Source organism: Notamacropus eugenii, chromosome 6 (genome assembly GCF_028372415.1).
Source record: "Notamacropus eugenii isolate mMacEug1 chromosome 6, mMacEug1.pri_v2, whole genome shotgun sequence".
Taxonomy (NCBI): domain Eukaryota; kingdom Metazoa; phylum Chordata; class Mammalia; order Diprotodontia; family Macropodidae; genus Notamacropus; species Notamacropus eugenii.
In genome coordinates, this window is record NC_092877.1 from 176,566,221 (window position 1) to 176,576,757 (window position 10,537).

A 10,537-nucleotide genomic window follows, 5' to 3' on the forward strand; every position below is an offset into this window, starting at 1 on the left:
GTTTTATATATCTAAGCAAGCACTGTCCTTGCTGGCAAAACCTTTTCCTATCACCTTTGGCCTTCTCATTGATTTTTAAAATAGTTTTGTGGTGAAAGAAATCTACTATTATAGTTTCTTTTTGAGTTTTTGGAGCACTATTCAATGTAGTATGATTTTTAGATTTTTTTGTTGTTGTTGTTGGAGTAAATTTGTAGGTGCCAAGCTGCCTGCCTGTATTCAGGCAGTCATCTTGGCAAGAAGTCAATTCTATTTCTTTTTCATATGAGCTGTTTTTGTATTGTAATTTTAGTGTATTACTACCCACTTCCTTTTCCCATCCTTGTTTAAGAGTCTTGAAAGGCCACATGTGAATGTTGTTTGTTTTGTTTGGAAGTTTCCCAGTTATTAGGGGCTAAAGGAGAATAAGAACACCTGGAGTCCTTGCCTTCAAGCTTGTGATACACCTGGTACAACACCAGATCTCCCACTGTATTTGGTTTCTAATAACATTCACAGCAATTCAGACATGGGGAGCTGTTTATATTGTTCAGCCTATGTTAGCTTCACTATTCTGTTGACTACAGAATGAAAAAGTAGATAAAAGGACCTAGACAGAGGAAAGAAAAAAAGACAAGCTACTTAGCTGCATCAAGGGATCTTGACATAAATAAGATTTCTCTGCTATGAAAAGATAAAGAAAAATATGATTGAGATGACAAAAAGACACATCTCTTTATCAACTTACTTTGGTTCAACTAAGATCTGTTAACATCTGTAAAGTTTGCAAATTAGGAGGTAAAGCACCAATGATATTTTCTGACTGGCAATGAAGTATACTTTCACATTTGTTTATCACTTTTCCTCTTATATCACTGTGGATTGTATCAATTCTAGCTTCTAAATAATTTCTCATCAGATTCAAATGATTTGGTTCAGAGTGAGTCCATCAGGGAGCTATTTCCCAAGAGATTCCTTTGAGGGTACAGAAAAGAAAGCAGATGTTTTCCATCAACAGCTAATGCTGGACAGCAACCATTAGTCCCTCACTAACCACATGCTCTAGGTCATAATCATGTACTCCCTTCTTCTGCTTTCATAGACACAGCAGCATGTCATAATTCAAACTGTCTTGTTGACACAGCTTGCTTCAGCTGCTCACATAGCAAAATGTTTGTTCACTGAAACTGAAGACACAGCAGCTCTTTGTAGAGAGACTTAAAAAATCTGTTGATTTCTGGATGATGTTTGCAGTCAAATGTATTGCAGGATAGAGGCCTGGAAATGCTGCCCTTCTATGTTTATGCTATTTAAGACCCCAGATACATGTAGGATAATTTGACTGCTTCTATCATTATAACTAGAAACAAAGCCTATATATCACCTGGCGGAGCATCTTTCCAAGTTACCCACCATGCTGTTTTTCAGATATCTCAGTTGAGTCTGACCCTTCATGACCTGATTTAGAGTTTTCTTGTCAAAGATACTGGAATGATTTGCCATTTCCTTTTCCAGGTGATTTGACAGATGAGGAAACTGAGGCAAACAGGGTTAAGTGACATTCCTAGGGTAACACAGTATATATCTGGGCCAGAGTTCTATACACTGAACTACCCAGCTGTCCACTCATCATGTTGGGACATTACTAAAGTTGTTCGCCTTGATGTCTTTTGAGAAATACTCTGGACAAAAATGGGTAATTTTCTGGTGAATAAACAAAAAGGAAGCAATGAAAGTGACACTAATTATGCTTTATAAAAAAAAATAACCTTGACACCAAATGATTTATCATGATATCAACATTACTATCACTAACTGCATATTTCTTATACAGTAGATATGTGTGCATTTTTGCTGCCACATGAATGACTGACGTTTTTCCTCACCAACACATAGTGGTGTATTGTATTTCATGTATGAGTTCCATGATAATGAGCCATAAATTCAAGGTCTAGCATAAGTAAGAGGTAATATGGTTCATTTGAAAAAGTACTAATCTTGTAGTCAAAAAACCTGGGTTTTAGACCCAATTTAAATTTCAATCTTTAAGATATATTAGATAAATCAATTGACATCTTAGAGTTTCCTTTACCTCACTGGGGTGGTATTAGTTGTTCCCTGAAAGTATTTCTAATTCTTAAATTCTGATTATGTTATCATACTATATTGCACTGAATATACATTATACTAAAATGAGAACTCTTTGAAATATATTTATGTATATACCCTGAAAAATATTTGAAAGAGAAAGATCTCTGCTTTCACTGATATAGGTACCTCCAAAAGATTAAAGGCTCTCATTTCTGAAATCTATAGTCTTAGAGAGTTTCTGATGTTGCTAAGAAGTAAATGTCTTGCCCAGTTTCCCAGAGTCTACAGATATTGAAGGAAACTTGAACTCAGATCTTCCTGACTTTGAGGTACACTCTCCATCAACTGTACCATGTCATATCTCAAACTAAAAATAACTTTACAAATTTAATGTATAAAAATAATTTATTGTGAGAATAATATAATTGGGTAGGGAAAGAAAAAAGAAGAGAAGGTCCATGAGCTCCAATGTTTCTCCGACTGGAAATAAGGATAGGCAAATAGGTACCATTGACAAACTACATTTTGGAGCAAGATGGAAAGGAGAAAGACCAGCAAATTTAATTGTGTTTGTTTTATGCTTGACCTCAGAAAGCAAAGAGACAGAACAGATAAAAAACAATTAGAGTACAATTACATGTTGTACTCGGATTTGTTTAAGCCATTTTTGGGGGGAAAGGAACATGGGAAAGGAATATTTGTGAATCAAATAGGGAACATAATAACACAAAATGCAATTAAGTAAATTTTCCTTCTAAATATTTAGGAATAATTTTCAAATATAAGACCTGTGTGTCTAATTCTATTCTTTTCTCCAAAAGTGACCATGGGCCAACCATTTAAACACTTATGAGTTTTCCATTTTCTCAGGGGACCATGAAGCCTCTCTCTTTTCAGAAAATGACTTATTCTTGACTCTCCATTTCAAATATCATTACATCGTAGAGGACTTCATCATTCACATGTAGATTACAGCAATATACTTCTAGATTTTCTCCTGCTTCCAATGTAGTGAAAAGAGCATTGAACTTTGTCAGGAAAGACCAAGTAAAATGCTATGTTTAATTTACTAGAAGGGTAACCATGAGAAAATTACTTAACCTTTCTGAGCACCCATTTCCTCATTTGTAAAATAGGAATGATAATAACTAAATGTGTTGTTATAAGATTCAAAGGAAATCTCTCTATGTAAATAAGTCTGCAAATCTTAAAGCAGTATATGAATATCAACCATTATGAAATCTCTTGTACAGTCTTCTTAGTCAAATCCAAAGACTTATGTCTGACTTACAAAGCTTTACTGTAACTAACTCCATGGTATCAATACATTATATTCTACTACTCACTTAAAGGAGTCTCTTTTTTTCTAGTTTATTTTTTTTATTTTTATTTTTAGCTTTCGACATTCACTTCCATGAATTTTATATTTTCTACCCCCCTTTAAGCTCCCTCCCCAAGACTGCATCCAATATGATATGGCTCTACATTGGTTGGTTGGTTGCTGTCCTTCGTTCTTGAACAGGATCAAAATAACATCATTATGATAAAGTGAAGTTTCAGTGTGTACAACTGTGACTGATCACACCAATATGAGCTCAGAATACTCTACCAAAGTTGGGCACAGATAGTCCATGTGAACATTTGAGGTGTTTACTCCAAATTTGTGCATCTTATGTTTCCTTTGTGCTGTTTCAATTCTGCTTTGCTCATAGGGGACAGCATGTTTTCTGAAGTGAACATGCCAAGCTGCATGGTCCTGTGTCAGTGTCTCCCATGTCCCACAATCAAATCCTAAATTCTTGAGACAGACCTTGAGAATTTCCTTGTATCCCTTCTTCTGACCACTGTGTGATCACCTGCCCCATGCAAGTTCTTCATAAAATCGTCTTTGTAGCAAGCATGCATTTTGCATTCAAACAATGTGGCCAGCTTATTGGAGCTGTGCTCTCTGAGACACAGTCTGAATGCATGGCAGTTTAGCTCAAGTAAGGATCTCAGTGTCTGGTGCCTTATCCTGCCAGGTGATCTTCAGAATCTTCCTGAGACAGTTCAAATGGAAGCGATTCAGTTTCCAGGCATGGCGCTGGTAGACTGTTCATGTTTCACAGGCATACAACAATGAGGTCGGCACAACAGCTCTGTAGACATTCAATTTAGTAGTCAGTCTAATACTTCTTGTCTCCCAAATTTTTCTTTATAGCCTCCCAAACACCGATCTAGCTCTAGCAATGTGTTTGTGAAACTCATTTTCAATGTGTACATTACTGGAAAGTACACTACTCAGGTAAGTAAACTTATCTGCAACATTCAAAACTTCTTCATTTATTGCAAACGATGGTTCCATGTATTCATGGTGTGGTGGTGGCTGATAGATCACCTGTGTTTTCTTGGTGTTGATTATCTGGTCAAAATTAGCACAAGCAGCAGGGAATTGATTCATACTTTATTGCATCTAAGCTTCAATATCATGCACCAATACTCCCCTCACTTTGGTCTTGGCTTGTAGCCATTTTAAATTGAAGAACTTATCATCAGTGTGGTAGTTGACCTCAATGCCGTGTTCATCCTCAGTGAAAGCATTTGACAACATAACAGAAAACATCATGCTAAAAAGCATGGGAGCAAGCATATAGCCCTGTTTCACTCCACTGGTGACTGGGAAGGCATGAGAGCATTGTGTATTATCTAGAATCCTGCCATCATGAAACCGACCTAAAATGCAGATGAACTTCTCTGGGCAACCAAATTTTGACATAATTTTCCATAAGCCCTCAAGACTAACAGTGTCAAAGGACTTGTTCAAATCTACAAGAAATGTGTAAAGATCTCTGTTCGGCTCCTGGCATTTCTCTTGGAGTTGTCAGGAAGCGAACACCATATCAACTATTTCTTGGTCCCTTCTGAAGGCACACTGGCTCTCAGGTATATGACTATCTTCCAGGTGAAGGATCAGACTCTTAAGGAGGACTTTAGCAAAAATCTTGCCAGCAATGACTAATAGAGAGACACCCCTGTGATTGTTGCAGATCAATCCATCTCCTTTACCTTTATAGAGATGGACAATGGAAGCATCCTTGAACTCCTGGGAAATAACCTCCTCTTGCCATATATCCTGGAAAATTTCAGTCAGTTTTTGTATGAGCAATGGTCCCCCTACCTTGTAAATCTCAGCTGGAATAGAATCAGCACCAGGTGCTTTGCCACAATGAAAGGAGCCTAATGGCCCTCAAAACCTCTTCTTCAGTTGGAAGTTCAGCTAAGGAAGGATTGACTTCAACCTGTGGTAAGCAATCAATTGTCTCAGCATTGATGGATGGTGGTCTGTTGAGAACAGTATGAAAGTATTCAGCCCATCTCTCTAGGATCATGCCCTTATCACTAATAATTATAACTCCAACAGCACTGAGTAGTTATGATGCACCATAGGCTTTTGGTACATAAATAGCTTTCATATACATTCCTATTAAGCACATTTTCATTTTATTTATGTTTCAGAGAAAAATTATAACAAATGGGAGGGAACGTGAGAAAGAAAAAAAGAAAAGAAAAAGAAAAAGGAAAAAGTCTTCTTCGTTCTGCCTTTCAACTCCATAGTTCTACCTCTGGATGAGGATGGCATTTACCCTCATGAGTTCTTTGGAATTATTTTAGGCCCTTGCATTTCTGAGAAGGTTTAAGTCTATCAAAATCAGTCTTTGCACACCATGGTTGTTTCTGTGAACGATGTTCTTCTGGTTCTGCTCACTTCACTCAGCATCAGCTCATATAAATCTTTCCAGGATTTTCTGAAGTCTTTCTATTCATCATTTCTTACAACACAGTAGTATTCCATTGCATTCATATGCCGCAACTTGTTCAACCATTCCCCAGTTCATGGACATCCTCTCAAATTCCAGATCTTGGCCACCACAAAAAGAACTGCTGTAAATGTTTTTGTACACATGGGTCCTTTTTCCATTTTTATGATCTCTTTGGGATACACCTTTAGAAGCAATATTGCTGGGTCAAAGTGCATGTACATGTTTATAACCCTTTGGGTAAAGTTCCAAATTGCTCTCTAGAATGGTTGGATTAGATCACAGCTCCATCAACTCCTCCACATCCTCTCCAACATTTATCATTTTCCTATTTTGTCATGTTTGCTAGTCTGATAGGTGTGATGTGGTACCTCTGAAATGTTTTGATTTGCATTTATTTAATCAATAGTGATTTAGAGCATTTTTTCCCAAAGAACTATAGAGGGTTTTAATTTCTTCCTCTTACTACTCTGTTCATATCATTTGAACAATTATCAATTGGGGGATGACTTGTATTCTTGTAAATTTAACTCAGTTCTCTACATATTTTAAAATTGATGTCTTTATGTAATTTACCCTTTTCTGCCTCCTGCTTTTCTCTTCTCCCATTACCATCCATTTTCTCCTTTTAATTAGGCTTTTTTTATCTTATTGGTTAATTAATACCCACACTCTATGTCTATGTACATCTCTTTTAAATGTCATCATGAAGATACAATTCTCATTATTTACAAGTAGTGTCCTCCCATGTAGAGATGCAAACAATTTCCTCTTATTGAATAGCATGTTTCCTTTTGTCCTGTTTACATTTTATGGTTCTCTTGAGTCTTGTATTTGAAGGTCAAATTTTCCATAGAGCTCTGGTCTTTTCATCAAGAAGGTCTGGAAGTCCCTTACTGTACTGGATGTTCATCTCTGCCTGAAAGATTATGCTGTTTTGCTGGGTAGTTGACCTTTTGTTGTAGTCCAAAATCCTTTGCCTTACAGAATATCATATTTCAATCCCACCAATCAAGGTTCTGTGTGATCCTGATTGTAGTTCCATGATATTTGAATGGTTTCTTTCTAACTGCTTGCAGTATTTTCTTCTTGAGCTGATAATTCTAGAATTTTACTATGATATTCCTTGGTGTTTTCAATTTGGCATCTCTTTCAGGAGGTGAGTGGTGGATTCTTTTGATGACTATTTTGCTCTCTGATTCTAGGACTTTGGGGCAGTTTTCTTGAATTATTTCTTGAAAGATATTACCCAGGATTCTTTTATTCCTCATGATTTTCTGGTAGACCGATAATTCTCAGATTATCTCTCCTGGATCTGTATTCCAGGTAAATTTTTTTTCCAATGAGATATTTTACATTTTCTTCTATTTTTCATTCTTTAAATTTTGTTTGACTGATTCTTTATTCTACATAGAGTCATTAGGTTCTATTCATCCAATTCTGATTTTAAATGAATTGTTTTCTTCAGTTAGCTTGCTCCTTTTCCATTTGGTCAAATTTACATTTTAGGAAGTTATTTTCTCCAATTAGATTTTGTACTTTCTTAACCATTTGGCCAATTATACTTTTAAAGGAATTGTTTTCTTCAGTGATTTTTTTCCCATTTCTGTCAATTGTATTTTTGGTAGAATAGTTCAATTTTTCTTCTACCTCTCTAATTTGACTTTGTAAATCCCTCTTGAGCTCTTTCAGGAATGTTTTTTAGCTTGAGACCAGTTCATATTCCATATTGGGGTTTCAGATGTATGTATGTGTAGTTTCAATGCTGTCCTCTTCTGAATTTGTATTTTGATCTTCCCTATCCCCATAGTAAAAAATTTTTGCTTTTCCAATTTGCTTTTTGCCCGTTGTGATTGCCTCTTTCCTTGGTTTTAAAGTGGATCTCTGCTTTTGGAGTACGTGGGCCTCTGTCCCACTCTTCTTGTGCTGGGAACTGAAGTTCAGAGTGTGAGATGTGGGAGAGAGGTTGTGTGGCTGCTGGAGGTCTCCTCCTCCACTAAGGTTGTGCTATAACACAGATTCACTCAGGTTCCAGCCTGTTTTTGCTAGTGTCTGCTGGTTCCCCCTGCCTGTGTAAAGGCATGCCTAGGGTCCTGGTGTTGTCATTTGCTGTCTCTACTACCCTTTGCTGTCTCAACAGGTCATCTGAGGTGCGGCTTGTTGTTGGCTTGGTGGGATGCCTCTGGTACTGTGCTGGTTCCCTTCAGCCACAGCAAGAGGTTAATTCTCCTAGCTTCCCAGGTTACCAGACTACCATGTTCTTTCAGCTGGCTCCACTATTCCAGGAATTTTCCTTAGACATTGTTCTCTGGGTTTTTCAAGGTCATCAAGTGTGCTTGAGAGCAGTTACAGTTTTCTCTGCCATCTTGGTTCCTGTAAGTTTAAGTAAGTGACTTTCAACATTTGGTTTGAGGGTGGATAGCTCCAAGAGTAGCTGCTGCCACTGCCACAGGCCCTTTGAAGGACTGAGTCTCTCTCTCACCAAGTTCCAACAGACCCCCATCTGGAGCTGAGAAGTCTGGGAATCATCACTGCCCCAGGTGATTCAATCAGTTGGAGTCTGCTGTGGCCCTGCTATGGCTGAGTTTAAGCTGCCACAGCCTGCGTGCTTTGTACTCCTGTTCCCACTTGGTACAACAGATCCTGGCTATCAACCCCCCATGTATCTTGGGCTGGAAATCTGCCACTCTCTGTCTCCTTGTGTATTCTGCCACTCCAAAATCACCTCAGATTCACCCCTCAGAGGTATCTCAGGAGTTTTTTAACAGTCTGTCAAGTTACATTCATGTGCACCCTGTTAATACCCCTTTTTTGTGCTTTGGGTCCTTGAATTGCTCTTTGTTCTGCCTTCTGTCTTTGAAAATGCTTCCCAGTCTTCAAAATTTTAGTTTATGATCTGGTTTACTCCATGAAATCTCCTTTGACTTTCTTGATCCCATTATCATTCTCTTTGAACCCCTAGAGCTTTAATAAAAAGTATAACAGAACTCAGCATCCATATAATTGTCTACATTTACACACATATTTATTTTGTCTTCCCAAAAGAATGTAAACCCTCAGTAGGCAGACATCATATCATGTGTTTCTTCTATATCTCATTAAAAACTGTAAAAGTACTAGAAATTAAGTAGATGTTCAATAAATATTAATTGATCAGAAAGTTTAGAAGGAAACACAGACAAGCAAGTCAACCTTGAAAAGTTACTTTTCAAGAAAGCAAGCTTTATGCCGTTTCACAAATAATATTTTTTTGTCTTGGTTTGGTATATTTATGCTAATAATTACAGCGTCAAAGGATGAGTACTTCTTTTCAGGATACTAGAGGTAATTCTGTAGCCTTGAAACTGTCTTTCTCTGATTTATTTTTATTGATGTTTTCTGTTTCTTACATTGTCATGACTTCACATGAATCCTCTATGCCCCTTCCCTTCCCGCTTCTTAATAGCCATGCCATATGATAAATACTATTTTTAGAGAGAAAAGTAAAAAGGTCAGTACCTCAATCAGTGTATCGAGAAAGTCCAAAATCATTTTCAATGTGTAACACCTGTAGATCTCCTAACTCCATGAAGAGGTAGAATGGTAGAATTATATTTCTTCATTTGAGTCCAACTTGATCCTTGTAATTTTGCTACATTTAAATTTTTGGTATATCATTTCCAATTAAATTGTAATTTTGTATATATTTTTCTTGATTCTACTTATTTCACTTTGAATCATTTCATTGAGCCCTGTCCATGCTTCTCTGTGTTCATCATCACATACATAATTTCTTGTAACATAGTAGTATTACATTGTATTCACATACCTTCATTTGCTTAGCCATTTCTCAGTTGATAGGAATCAACTTATTCTTTCTATTTCATGTCTATCACAAAAAGTGATGCAAAATATTTTGGAATATATGGAGACATTTTTTTTTCTTATCAATGACTTCCTTGGAAAATAAGCCCAATAATGTAGTCTCTGGTTCAAAGGCTGTGGATATTTTAGTCACTCTACTTACATGATTTCAAATTGTTTTTTTTTAAACTATTTCACAACTCCACCAACTATGTGCTTATCTTTTTCACCCTCCCTTCAACACTGACTACTAATACTTTTGTTATTTTTGCTAGTTCACAGGGTGTGAGGAGAAACATCAGAGTTATTCTGGTCTATTTGTCTCATTATTAGTGATTTGAAGCACTTTTCCCCAAGGTTGTGGTTATTTAGCAGTTTATCTTTTGAGTTCTGTTTGTTCATATACTTTAACAATTCATTTTATGGGTTATGGCAATCAGTCATACATATATATTAACTGTTCATATAGCTTGGATACCAAACCCTTATCAGAGAAATTTAGTATAAAGATTTTTCCCCATTCAACTACTTCTTCCCTTCTTATCCCAGATGCATTAGTATTATTTGTGTAAAAGCTTTTCAGTTTCAAGTAATCGAGGGTCATCTAATTAATTAGTTATCTAAAGTTTTTACTTTTAAAACCATCTCTATGTGGTATTTGATGGAGAATATTCCTCTTATCCATTGTTGTGAGAGTTACGTGATCTGTTTATTTTCTATATTTAACAATATTATAAGATTAATATAATGAACCCATTTGAATATATTGTGTTGTGAGGTCTGTGGTTTTGGTCTAAGTATAATTCCTACCAGACTGCTTACTAGCT